The sequence below is a fragment of the Tachyglossus aculeatus genome, chromosome 11, assembly GCF_015852505.1.
Source record: "Tachyglossus aculeatus isolate mTacAcu1 chromosome 11, mTacAcu1.pri, whole genome shotgun sequence".
Taxonomy (NCBI): domain Eukaryota; kingdom Metazoa; phylum Chordata; class Mammalia; order Monotremata; family Tachyglossidae; genus Tachyglossus; species Tachyglossus aculeatus.
In genome coordinates, this window is record NC_052076.1 from 5,279,870 (window position 1) to 5,294,299 (window position 14,430).

General features: G+C 49.1%; 1 protein-coding gene across 1 annotated transcript in view; it reads right to left on the bottom strand.

The window, feature by feature from the left end:
- ETV6 (ETS variant transcription factor 6) overlaps positions 1 to 14,430 on the bottom strand; it is a 178,499-nt gene that overhangs the window by 86,406 nt on the left and 77,663 nt on the right. The gene's annotated exons all lie outside the window — the stretch shown is intronic.

A 14,430-nucleotide genomic window follows, 5' to 3' on the forward strand; every position in this document is an offset into this window, starting at 1 on the left:
CAGAGTCCAGCGGGCGGCACACGGTAAGTATTTAATAAACCCCACTGATTCCCCTTCACCCGGGCATGACCTCTGGATCTTGAGAAATCTGGTCCAACTGTCCACCCCGGGAGCTGCCAGGGTGAGGCAGGGACACTTCCCCTTTCGGAAGGAAGCCTGGCTTGCTTCCCTCATCGTCAGTCCTCGTTTCCCAGCCCTGAGGTCCCCACCCTTCCTGCCTGCTGGGAATTGCCTCAGTCATGCCTGCTCACCTCGGTCCCCACCGGGCCTCGACACCCCACTGACGCTATGCACCCATTCTCAGGGTGGGACATCCATGGGGGGGAGAGAGGGGAGGTCAGGCCCCTGGGGGATCCTTCCTTCTCCCCAAAAGCATCCAAGTGGACACTGAGGAGAGTCCTCTCACTCCATCCGCCAAGGCACCGGGACATCCAGTTGGGAGTTACGGATTAGAAGGGGAAGCTTTGTACATGGGACCTCCTGGGAACCAGGAGAGGAAGCCTTGTGGGAGGAAGGAAGGGGGCCAGAAGAATCACCCCATTCCTCAAAAAAAAAAAAACACCCCAGTGAATTCCCCCTAGTTCTATCACTTGCCTGCTGTGTGACCTTGGACAAGCCACCTAACTTCTCGCGCCTCAGTTTCCTCATCTGTAAAATAGGGATTCAATACCTATTCTCCCTCCTGTGAACCTCATGTGGGACAAGGACTGTATCATCATCATCAATCGTATTTATTGAGCGCTTACTATGTGCAGAGCACTGTACTAAGCGCTTGGGAAGTACAAATTGGCAACATATAGAGACAGTCCCTACCCAACAGTGGGCTCACAGTCTGATTACCTGGCTTCTACTTAGTACAATGCTTAGACCAGAGTAAACGTTTAACAAATGGAAGTAGCGTGGCGGAGTGGATACAGCACAGGCCTGGGAGTCGGAAGGTCACGAGTTCTAATTCCAGCTCCACCACTTGTCTGCTGTATGACCTTGGGCAAGTCACTTCACTTCTCTGGGCCTCAGTTCCCTCATCTGCAAAATGGGGATTGAGACTCTGGGCCCCATGTGGGACAGGCATGGTGCCCAACCTGATCTGCTTGTATCCACCCCAGCGCTTAGAACAGTGCCTGACACATAGTTAAATGCTTAATGAATATTATTATTATTATTATTATTAAATACCACAATTAATATTATTATATCGTCCATTTCCACCTGCATCAAGCAGGACATCTTGGTTTCCAGGCTCTTGGCAGCTCTCTCTAGCTCTTAAACATCGACTCCTCCCAAACTCCCCTTCTTCCCATTGGTCATCATCATCATCATCAATCGTATTTATTGAGCGCTTACTATGTGCAGAGCACTGTACTAAGCGCTTGGGAAGTACAAATTACTCTTGACTCTCCCGCCTCCGACTCCTCACTCACACTGTTCCCCCAGCCTCTCTCCCCAACAAGTCCTCCAGACCTCAGCTCTTCCCAACTTGAAAATGCTCTTGGGAGCCCACCTCCTCCAGGAAGCTGTCCCAGATTCATCTTTCTTCTCCCTAAGCCATCACCACAGACCTTCTCACTCTCAGACTCCCACGGCAGTCACCTGCCCATCTTAAAAAGACCCCACTGATGGTGAAATCGAGATGCAGTGTGGCCTAGTGGAAGAAGCACTGGCCAGGGGGTCAAAGGACCTGGGTTCTAATCCCGGCTCCGCCACTTAATAATTCATTCATTCAATCGTATTTATTGAGCGCTCACTCTGTGCAGAGCACTGTACTAAGCCCTTGGGGAGTACAAGTCGGAAACATATAGAGATTGGATTGGTCCTACCCAACAACGGGCTCACAGTCTAGAAGGGGGAGACAGACAACAAAACAAAACATTTAGACAGGTATCAAAAGTGTCAGAATAAACAGAATTATAGCTATATGCACATCATTAATAAAATAGGGTAGTAAATATGTACAAGTAAAATAAGTAGAGAAATATGAACAAATATATGCAAGTGCTGTGGGGAGGGGAAGGAGTTGGGGGGGCCAATGGGGAAGAGGAAAGGAAAAAGGGGGCTCAGTCTGGGAAGGCATCCTGGAATTTAATAATAATGATGGTATTTGTTAAGCGCTTACTATGTGCCTAGCACTGTTCTAAGCGCTAAGGTAGATACAACGTGATCAGGTTGTCCCCTGGTGGGCTCACAATCTTAATCCCCATTTTACAGATGAGGTAACTGAGGCACAGAGAAGTTAAGTGACTTGCCCAAAGTCACACAGCTGATAAGTGGCGGAGCAGGGATTAGAACCCATGACCTCTGACTCCCCCTTGTCTGCTGTGGGACTTTTGGAAAGTCACTTATCTGTACTGTGACTCAGTTACCTCACCTGCAAAATGGGGATAAAGACTGTGAACCCCACATGGGCCATGGACTGTATCCAATCCAATCAGCTTTATCTAACCCAGCGCTTAGAACAGTTCCTGGCTCATAGTAAGCGCTTAACAAATACCATTTAAAAAAAAATTCACCTATGAATACACGTGTGGCCTGAAAAAGCCAATGCAGGGACCACTGTTCCCAGCCACACTGGGCACACAGAAAGGCTGTGCTGCTTGGGTATGTCGCTTAACTTCTCTGTGCCGCAGTTACCTGTTAGATCCATTACCAAGGCTGTGCTGTTTGGGTACATCGCTTAACTTCTCTATGCCTCGGTTACCTGTTAGATCCGTTACCTCATCTGTAAAAATGGGGATTAAGACTGTGAGCCCCGTGTGGGACAGGGACTGTGTCCAACCTGATTATTTTGTAGCTACCCCAGTGCTTAGAACAGTGCTTGACACACAGTAAGCGCTTAACAAATACCATCATTATCATTATTATTGTCGAGTTGTTACATTTAAGGCGTTCAGCGCTTTCACCATTTTCTTTTTCCTGCTCGTTTCTTGCTCTTTGGGAAGGTTTCGCTCAAAAAGAACCTGGGTTCCTTTCTTCATAGCAACGTACAATGCTGGGCTTTCCTAAGCAACCGTCGCCGGTTTGCAGTCGGGCTGCAGTGCTGTGTCTGAGGCTGCTTTACCATGTCCTTAAAAACATTTCCTCTGCCCTCCTTGCTTTCAGTTCCCGAGTTCAGCTCACTGTACAATAGCTCTTTGGATCTCCTGCAGTCCTTCTCTTGACTTACCCCATCCAGCATAGCTGTGTTAAGGTGAGCAGAGCTTCAATGCTGGGAGAATGGCAACACTCCAGGAATTCTTGTCGCTTGGTTTTTTTTTTATGGTATTTGTTAAAGCGCTTACTGTGGGCCAGGCACTATACTAAGCCTTGGAAGGTACAAGCTAATCGGTCCCTCTCCCACATGGGGCTCACAGTCTTAATCTCAGTTATGCAGAAGAGGTAACTGAGGCACAGAGAAGTGAAGTGCCTTGCCCAAGGTCACACAGCAGACAATAGCAGAGTCCCTTGTAGACTGTGAGCCTGTTGTTGGGTAGGGACTGTCTCTATATGTTGCCAACTTGTACTTCCCAAGTGCTTAGTAACAGTGCTCTGCACACAGTAAGCGCTCAATAAATATGATTGATTGAATGAATGAATTAGAACCCAGTTTCTTCCGAATCCCAGGCCATTAGGTCACGCTCCTTCCCACCGAACCATTAACATATCGCTCTGTAGTGGGACCATTAACAGACTATCAGGAATTTGAGAAATTGACACACACACACACACATACACACACACACACTCTCTCTCTCTCCCACTCCCTCCCTCCCTTTCTGTCTCTCCCAGGGTTTGTGCAGAGTTTTGGGGAAAGAAATATAAAGGATCTAATTTCCCGAGCCCAGAGAACCCAAACTGTTCCAGCCAGCTTTGTGGTATCATTCATTCATTCAATCATTCATTCAATCATATTATTGAGCGCTTATTGCGGGCAGAGCACTGTACTAAGCACCTGGAAAGTAGAATTCAGCAATAGAGACAATCCCTGCCCACACTGGGCTTACAATCTAGAAGGTGGGGGGGGGGAGAGATGTCAAAACAAGTAAACACACATCAAAATAAATAAAAAGAATTATATATACATGTCAAAACAAGTAAACAGGCATTAATATAAGTAAACAGAATTATAGATACGTACATAGATACACAAATTCTGGGGGGGAGGAGGTGTTGAGCAAAGGGAGCGAGTCGGGGTGATGAGGAGGGGAGGGGGAGGTGAGGAAACGGGGGGCTTGGTCTGGGAAAGCTTCTTGGAAGGGCCCCCTAATTCCGCCTTCTGAACGCCACGGACGACGCTGTCTGTGCCTTCCAACTCCAGTCAGACTGGGGAGCGGGGAAATCATGAACGACGCTGTCTGTGCCTTCCAACTCCAGTCAGACTGGGGAGCGGGGAAATCATGAATCCACCCACAGGGGTCAAGGGTCAAGAAAACACCAAGAGAGAGGGTTGGTGAGCACTTTGGAGGCTGGACAAAAGAAAAATTCCCCAAAATTCCAACCGCTCGCTAATTCCCAGGCATGACCGGTCACACCCACCAGCTGCACCAAGTCAAGGGGCCGGCTCGCCTGGCTCGCTTAGAACAGTGCTCCAGCGCTTAGAACAGTGCTTTGCACATAGTAAGTGCTTAACAAATGCCATCATCATTATTATTATTATTTGGGGCATCCTGGGGAGTGAAGGGGAAAGGAGCACTGGCAGAGGAGGAGAGAAGATACAGTCAGAGGGGACCCCCCACAACCCCAAGCCCCCGTCCCCACTGCTGAGAATCAGTGTGGTCTAGGGGAAAGAGCGCAGGGAGTCAGGATATATGCATTCTTATCAATCGATCGATCTTATTTGTTGAGCACTTACTGTGTGCAGAGCACTGTACTAAGCACCCGGGACAGCACAATATAGTAGAGTTGCTAGACAAAATCTCTGCCCTTGGGAAGTTAGTGTCTTAAAGAAGGAGACAAACATTAAAATAACATTATCCCGGCTCTGCCACTTTGACCCCTCCAGACTGTAAACTCAGTAAGAACTCCATAAATATGACTGATTGATTGACTGATAACCTGCCAAGCGAATTTGGCCCAACTTTTTGGGGCCTCAGTTTCCTCCTCGGTTAAATGTTTAAATACCTGTTCCCCCTCCCATTTGGACCAAAGCCCACCAGGGACACGGACTGTTTCTAATCTGATTATCTTGAATCCACCCCAGTTTTTGGCACGTAATAAAAGCCCAACAGATATTACTTAAAAAAAAAAGTAGGAGGGGAAAGGAAATCAATCCAACAATGGGGTTCATTGAGCGCTTATTCATTCATTCAGTTGTATATATTGAGTGCTTACTGTGTGCAAAGCCCACAGTGTAACAATAAAGAGACACATTCTCCACCCAGGACTAGTTCACAGTCTACAGCTGATGATGAAGAAAGCTCACAACAGGCAACTGTCCCCACTGCAAGAAGCAGAAAGGGGATCCTGATTGATTCCTACGGACTAGACTGATTTACCAATCAATCGGTGCCACTTATAATAATAATAATAACAATAACCATAATAATGATGGTATTTGTTAAGCACTTACTATGTGCCAGGCACTGTACTAAGTGCTGGGGCAGATACAAGGTAATCAGGTAGTCCCACATGGGGCTCACAGTCTTAATCCTTATTTTACAGATGAGGGAACTGAGGCACGGAGTGACTTGCCCAAAGTCACACAGCTGACAAGTGGCGGAGCCGAGTTTAGAACCCACAACCACTTATTGAGCCTTTACTGAATGCCAAAACCCTGCACACCACCTTTGAGAAGCAGCGTGGCCTAGTGGAAAGAGCATGGGCCTGGGCGTCAGAGGATTATGGGTTCTAATCCTGGCTCCATCACATGTCTGCTCTGTGATCTTGGGCAAGTCGTTGCACTTCTCTGTGCCTCAGTTACCTCATCTGTAAAATGGGGATTGAGACTGTGAGCCCCACGTGGGACAGGGACTGTGTCCAACCCGATTTGCTTGTACCAATCCCAGGGCTTAGTTCAGTGCCTTGCACATAGTAAGCACTTAACAAGTACTATAATTATTATTTTCTGGGCCTCAGTTATCTGAGCTACCTCATCTATAAAATGGTGATTAAGAGCGTGACTGTGAGTTGGACTGTGTCCAACCTGATTAACTTGTCTCTCCCCCACTGCTTGGCACATAATAAGTGCTTAATAAGTACCATTATTATTCTTATCCATCTAGAGAGCAAAGGCCCAATCTCTACCTTCAAGGAGCTTCCATTCTAATGGGCAGATGAGATGCAAAATGATTTATAGTTAACTCTGCCAGTTGCTTGTTGCGTGATCACTGGGCAAGTCACTTAATTTCTCTGAGCCTCAATTCCCTCAACTGTAAAATGTTCTCCCTCCCACTTAGGCTGTGAGCCCCATGCGGGACAGGGACTGTGTCTGAACTAATTAACTCGTATCTACCGCTTAGAATGATGTTTGACACACAGTAAGTGCTGAATAGATATTATTTTTTAAAAAGGAGAAAAGAAGCAGCGTGGCTTAGTGGAAAGAGCCCGGGCTTGGGAGTCAGAGGTCATGGGTTCTAATCCCAGCTCCGCCACTTGTCAGCTGTGTGACTTTGGGCAAGTCATTTAACTTCTCTGAGCCTCAGTTACCTCATCTGTAAAATGGGGATTAAGACTGTGAGCCCCACGTGGGACAACCTGATCACCTTGTATCCCCCCCAGCGCTTAGAACAGTGCTTTGCATATAGTAAGCGCTTAGCAAATGCCATTATTATTATTATTAAAGAGCAGCCATTGGTTAGAGAGTGAGAATGGAAAATCATGTTCGTTGAACGGATGTATGTAGATGAGGCTCATTCAGCAATTTCAGCACATTCCCTGCCCCCAAAGAGCTGACATTCTAGAGGGGAAGACAGACATTAACATGACTGCCTGATAAGGGAATGGGAGAATGGGAATGTTGTGGGGCTGAGGGTGAGGTGAGCATCAAGTGCCTCAGTTATCCCCATCCGTAAAATGGGGATTCGATTCCTGTCTTCCTTCTTACTTAGACTGGGACTCCCATGTTAGGCAAGGACTGTGTCCAATCTGATTAACCTGCATCCACCCCGGTGCTTAGCAGAGTGCTTGGCACATAGTAAGGGCTAAACAAATGCCACACATCATTATGGTTATTACAGTTGCCCTCCTGGACATCCATTTGCACAATTAAGGATGGATTAACTCAAACCTCTGTTTTCCCTCCGACTTAGACTGTGTGCCCCACGAGGGACAGAGACTGGATCCAACTTAATTAGCTTGTATCTACCCCAGAGCTGAGAACAGTATTTGACACATAGCAATCGCCTTACAAATACTGTTTTCAAAAAAGGAGGAAAGAGCTGCCATCGGTTAGAGAGCGAGAATGGAAAATCACGTTCATTGCAAGGATGTATGCAGATGAGCCTTGTTCAGCAATTTCATAAATCTCTGACAGAGACTTTGGCTGGTAGGTTGAACTTGAGTTGTTCTCCGCGTTAGTGTCTGCAGCCTAAATCTTCCCAGAGAAATTATGGTTCTAGGGAAATACCAAAGCAAACAACGCTCCCTCTCACTTTCCCTTTCAGTTTCTGTCCCTCCCCAGTCCCCTCCCTCCCGGTCACTGAAGAGGTCCGTTTGACTACTAACTGCCCCTCCAGACCCCCCACTGTCCCTTGCAGGAGCAAAACAGTGTGCCCTGGGCAGCGCGGTGACCCGGGTTCTAATCACACTTGCCTGCTGTGTGATCTTGGGCAAGTGACCTAACTTCTCTGTGCCTCGGTTACCTCATCTGTAAAATGGGGGTCAAGACAGTGAGCTCCATGTGGGACGGGGACTGTGTCCAACCTGATCAGTTGTATCTACGCCAGCCCTTAGTACAATGCCTGGCACATAATGAGCAATTTACAAATACTATTAAAAAAAAAAATCAATCGGTCAGCATTTGAGTGATCACTGTTTGCCGAGCACTGTACTAGAACAATACAGAAGAATTGGTAGGCACATTTCCTGCCCACAAAGAGCTCACATTCTATAGGGGAAGACAGACATTTAAAAAAACTGTTTGATAAGGGAATGGGATATAGAGAATATTGTGGGGCTGAGGAAACTGAGGCCCAGACAGATTAAGTGACTAACTCAAAGGCACCCTGCAGGCAAGTGCCAGAGCTGGGATGAGAAGGGAATGTGTCTGTTTATTGTTATATAAACAACAAGTGCTTACTTCGTACAGCGCTGTGAACTCAGTAAGCGCTCATTAAATACGATTGAATGAACGAAAGAATGAATGCATGCATGAAAACCCGTTTCCTGACTTTCAGTTCTGTGCTTTTTCCTCTGGGCCTTGCTGCTTCAGTGTGGGCTACCCCAGGTTGACCCTGGGCCCTCAGGATTCCTCCCCCTTCCCTCACCATTGCCCCCTTCCCCCCATTCACCCCAGGATCCTGCTTCCAAGCTGGGAATACAACTGGGGTCTCCTCATTCCCTGTCACGCAGGTTCTTTCCACCAAGCCATACTGCCTCTCATTGAGCCCTGCCCATGACAGGAGGTCAGAAGGGCCATTTGGAGGGCCCAGGGGGCTGCCGCCCAACTGCCCTCTGCCAGTCCATCCCCCTGCCCACCGCCCGCTGCTGCTCCTCCTCCTCCCCACCCTCCTCAAGCTGAGCCCTTCTCCTGCCGGGTCATACCATTGGTTTAAGCAGCTCACAGGCTGCACATCACCCTGAGGGGGAGAGGGGATGGAGGGTCCTCGGAGAAATGGGGTGGGTGGCCTGTTCCTAGCCCGTGAGTTGGGTACATTGCAAACCCACATTCAGCCTTCTGGGGAACAGGTGGGCCGAAGTTACGACCATCTAATCCCACATTCCCCATCTCCTCATCCTCCTCCCCCACAACCCTGAGCTCCTGGCCTCTGCCCAGAGGACCCCCTGTAGCCCTGTTCCCCCGACCCCAACCCCAAGTCCTGCATCTCCCCCAGTGGTTGGCACATAGTGGGCACTTGGCAAACACCACTGTTAATTTTATGCCAGTGGGGTCGGCAGGGTGACTTTTGCAGATTCCACCCCGGGGTCTCAGATTTAAAAAGAAAACCTGCGGGGCCTCAAAGTCTCCCCACTGCCGGGTTCGTCTCCTGGGATGGCTGAGATTCCAGGCTGCCAGTATGCCCTCGGCCACCCCGGCGAGAATCTCGTCATTTGCCCTCCTCCTCCTCCTCCCTCCTAGTGGGCTCGGCTGGGCCAAAGAACAACCGGGCAGAGACCCCACCCTGGTGGCTCCCCCTGGGCAGGGCCAGCCACCCTCACCCTGTTGGGAAAAGTTTCCCAACTGCTTGAGAAATGAGCCCTGCCTTCAGGGGCTCCCCCCACCCCCTGGAGCCCCTTTGGTCCGGTTCCAGAGAGGTGGAACCCGAACCCCAAACCCACACCCAGGATGATGGGGTGGGGGGGGGGGGGCTGCTTTTTATTTTCTTTTTTTCATGGTGCTTGTTCACTTACTACGTGCCAGTCACTGTACCAAGCGCTGGAGGCAGATACAAGACGATCAGGGTGGACACAGTCCCTGTCCCACAAGGGGCTCACAATCTAAATCCCCATTTTTCAGATGATGTAATGAGGCCCAGAGAAGTTAAACAACTTGCCCAAGGTCACACAGCAGACAAGTGGTGGAGCCAGGATCAGAACCCAGATCCTTCTGACTCTACTGTTCTTCCGGTTTGCCTTCCTCGGCCCAAATTGGATCCCGACCATCCTCCCTCCCGTTTCCTCTTCCCAGTTTCCTGCTTCAGCAGCAGCGGGGCCTGAAATGTCGGGACCTCCCCGCCTGCCTCAGGACCCCGGTCGCCTGGCTCCCAAGAGAGGGAGAGACCCAATCAGGCAGAGACTCAGACCCAGACAGGGGCCAAGACGGAGACAGTCCAGGAGATTGACAGTGAGGAAGTCCGCGAGCAGCCAGGAGGAGGATGTGCCTTTTAAATCCTCTGGGACGTTTCCCGATTTCTGCTGCTTTCCAACCCCGGCCTGGTTTAGAAGGATGTCATGGAAAGGCCACCCGCTTGCCGTTGGGTTCATGACGCAGCGCTTAGGGCACTAGAGAGAAGCACGAAGCAGTGGGGGGAAGGACCCGACAAGCCAGTGACCTCCTACAGCTCCTGGGGTGCAGGTCTAAGGGTCTGCTGTTTCAGCAGGCCAGAAAATAAAATCAAAACCTCGAGTGTAAAGGGCGACCGTTTTTGAATTTTCCCAAAGCACTTTCACATTGGTTCGTTCATTCCTTCCTCACAACACTCCTGTGGGAAAAAAAAAACTCTATAATTTGCCTAACATGGTGCTCTTCTGGTCCAAAACATTTGCCAAACTGGAGCCGGGTTAAAAGGACTGAATCCTTCTGCCAAACATTAGATTGTAAACATCTGGGGGCTTCAAGGACTATGTCGTTCTCGTCTGTCCTGCCGTCGACCCCCGGCCCACATCCTCCCCCTGGCCTGGAACGCCCTCCCTCCACACATCCGCCAAGCTCTCTTCCTCGCTTCAAAGCCCTATGGAGAGCTCACCTCCTCCAAGAAGCCTTCCCAAACTGAGCCCCCCTTTTTCTCTCCTCCTCCCCATCCCCCCTTCTGCCCTACCTCCTTTCCCTCCCCACAGCCCCTGTATATATTTGTAAAGATTTATTACTCTATTTTACTTGTACATATTTACTATTCTATTTATTTTGTTTATAATTCATTCATTCATTCAATCGTATTTATTGAGCACTTACTGTGTGCAGAGCACGGTACTAAGCACTTGGGAAGTACAGGTTGGCAACATATAGAGATGGTCCCTACCCAACAGTGGGCTCACAGTCTAGAAGGGGGAGACAGAGAACAAAACAAAACATATTAACAAAATAAAATAAATAGAATAAATATGTACAAATTAGAGTAATAAAATAGAGTAATAAAAATAAATAAATAAATAGAGTAATAGCTGGGTGACTTTGGGCAAGTCACTTGATGTACATTTAGCTTTAATTCTATTTGTTCTGATGACTGGACACCTGCCCACATGTTTTGTTTTGTTGTCTGTCTCCCCCTTCTAGACTGTGAGCCCGCTGTTGGGTAGGGACCATCTCTCTATGTTGCCGACTTGTACTTCCCAAATGCTTAGTACAGTGTTCTGCACAATCAATCAATCAATCAATCAATCGTATTTATTGAGCGCTTACTATGTGCAGAGCACTGTACTAAGCGCTTGGGAAGTACAAATTGGCATCACATAGAGACAGTCCCTACCCGATAGTGGGCTCACAGTCTAAAAGGGGGAGACAGAGAACAGAAGCAAACATACCAACAAAATAAAATAAGTAGGATAGAAATGTACAAGTAAAATAAATAAATAAATAAATAAACAGAGTAATAAATATGTACAACCATATATACATATATACAGGGGCTGTGGGGAGGGGAAGGCGGTAAGGCGGGGGGATGGAGAGGGGGACGAGGGGGAGAGGAAAGAAGGGGCTCAATCTGGGAAGGCCTCCTGGAGGAGGTGAGCTCTCAGCAGGGCCTTGAAGGGAGGAAGAGAGCTAGCTTGGCGGATGGGCAGAGGGAGGGCATTCCAGGCCCGGGGGATGACGTGGGCCGGGGGTCGATGGCGGGACAGGCGAGAGCGAGGTACAGTGAGGAGATTAGTGGTGGAGGAGCGGAGGGTGCGGGCTGGGCAGTAGAAGGAGAGAAGGGAGGTGAGGTAGGAGGGGGCGAGGGGATGGACAGCCTTGAAGCCCAGGGGGAGGAGTTTCTGCCTGATGCGCAGATTGATCGGTAGCCATTGGAGGTTTTTGAGGAGGGGAGTGATATGTCCAGAGCGTTTCTGGACAAAGATAATCCGGGCAGCAGCATGAAGTATGGATTGAAGTGGAGAGAGACACGAGGATGGGAGATCAGAGAGAAGGCTAGTGCAGTAGTCCAGACGGGATAGGATGAGAGCTTGAATTAGCAGGGTAGCGGTTTGGATGGAGAGGAAAGGGCGGATCTTGGCAATGTTGCGGAGCTGAGACCGGCAGGTTTTGGTGACGGCTTGGATGTGAGGGGTGAATGAGAGAGCGGAGTCGAGGATGACACCAAGGTTGCGGGCTTGTGAGACGGGAAGGATGGTAGTGCCGTCAACAGAGATGGGAAAGTCAGGGAGAGGACAAGGTTTGGGAGGGAAGACAAGGAGCTCAGTCTTCGACATGTTGAGCTTTAGGTGGCGGGCGGACATCCAGATGGAGATGTCCTGAAGGCAGGAGGAGATGCGAGCCTGGAGGGAGGGGGAGAGAGCAGGGGCAGAGATGTAGATCTGGGTGTCATCAGCGTAGAGGTGATAGTTGAAGCCGTGGGAGCGAATGAGGTCACCAAGGGAGTGAGTAAGCGTGCACACAGTAAGCGCTCAATAAATACGATTGAATGAATGAATGAATGAAAAGGGGAGAGGTAGATGCGGTGGTCGCCGTTTAGCGGGTGAGAGAGCTGGGGCTCAGAAAGATGAAGCGACTTGCCTGAGGTCACACAGGAGGTCGGTGGTTGAAGCAGGACTTGAACCAAGGTCTCTAGACTCCTGGCCTCACGCTCTACCCACTGGGCCACAATGCCTCTCCAGCAAAGAGCCACCTTCTAGAAATTTGGCAGCCACGATGCCCTCGAATCCATTACACAACAGCCTCTGCTCAGAAAACAGTCCAATAAAACTGGACTTTGTCCAACCCAATTTGGTTGTATACACCCCAGCGCTTAGTACAGTGCCTGGCATATAGTAAGTGCTTAACAAATACCACAATTATTATTGTTATATTACCCTCGCCCATAACCAGGATTTTTTTTTTTTCGGGGAATTTCATCTTGGAGAAGCAGTGTGGCTTAGTGGAAAAAGCTCGGGCTTGGGAGTCAGAGGACGTGGGTTCTAATCCTGGCTCTGCCACCTGTCTGCTGTGTGACCTTGGGCAAGCCACTTAACTTCTCCATGCTTCAGTTACCTCAACTACAGAATGGGGACTAAGGCTATGAGCCCTACGTGGGACAACCTGATTACCTTGTATCTACCCCAGCACTTAGAACGGTGATTGGCACATAGTAAGCACTTAACAAACAACATCACTATTATTACTATTATTATTACAGTGGTCATTTCACAATTGCCCATGTTGTTAACAATTGGTAGAAAACCGAGCAATTAAAGAAAATGAAAAAATTTACACTGTGGATCTTCAAGACCCTTTTTTTCCTTATAAACCCAAGGCAATGCCCCATGTGTTAATAATAATAATAACGACGGCATTTATCACAGTAACACATTTATTAGCACATCCTGCCCTCACTGCCCCCGACGGTAGGAAAGGACCAACCCCAGACAGGTTAAGTGACTTGAACTCGGTCCCCCAGTAAATCTGTGGCAGAGACTAGTTTAAAACCCAGGTCTCCTGACTCCCAGCCCAAGTTCCCCTCCACCGATGAGCCTGTCTCCGAGGGGCCCCTCTGACACAGCTCCAGGGACAAACTTTGAGCAGTCGGTCCGTGGGGAGGGAAACTGCTTTTAATCCCACTCCACAAGTCCGGGCCGGACGGGCCAGCAGGATCAATCAATCAATCAATCGTATTTATTGAGCGCTTACTATATGCAGAGCACTGTACTAAGCGCTTGGGAAGTACAAATTGGCAACACATAGAGACAGTCCCTACCCAACAGTGGGCTCACAGTCTAAAAGTGGGCTCACAGTCTAAAATCCTCAGAGGGTCTGTTTTCTGTTATACTGTCCTCTCCCAAGCATTTAGTACAGTGCTCTGCCCGCAGTAAATGCTCAATCAATCAATCAATCAATCGTATTTATTGAGCGCTTACTATGTGCAGAGCACTGTACTAAGCGCTTGGGAAGTACAAATTGGCATCACACAGAGACAGTCCCTACCCGATAGTGGGCTCACAGTCTAAAAGGGGGAGACAGAGAACAGAAGCAAACATACCAACAAAATAAAATAAGTAGGATAGAAATGTACAAGTAAAATAAATAAATAAATAAATAAACAGAGTAATAAATATGTACAACCATATATACATATATACAGGTGCTGTGGGGAGGGGAAGGCGGTAAGGCGGGGGGATGGAGAGGGGGACGAGGGGGAGAGGAAAGAAGGGGCTCAATCTGGGAAGGCCTCCTGGAGGAGGTGAGCTCTCAGCAGGGCCTTGAAGGGAGGAAGAGAGCTAGCTTGGCGGATGGGCAGAGGGAGGGCATTCCAGGCCCGGGGGATGACGTGGGCCGGGGGTCGATGGCGGGACAGGCGAGAGCGAGGTACAGTGAGGAGATCAGTGGTGGAGGAGCGGAGGGTGCGGGCTGGGCAGTAGAAGGAGAGAAGGGAGGTGAGGTAGGAGGGGGCGAGGTGATGGAGAGCCTTGAAGCCCAGGGTGAGGAGTTTCTGCCTGATGCGCAGATTGATC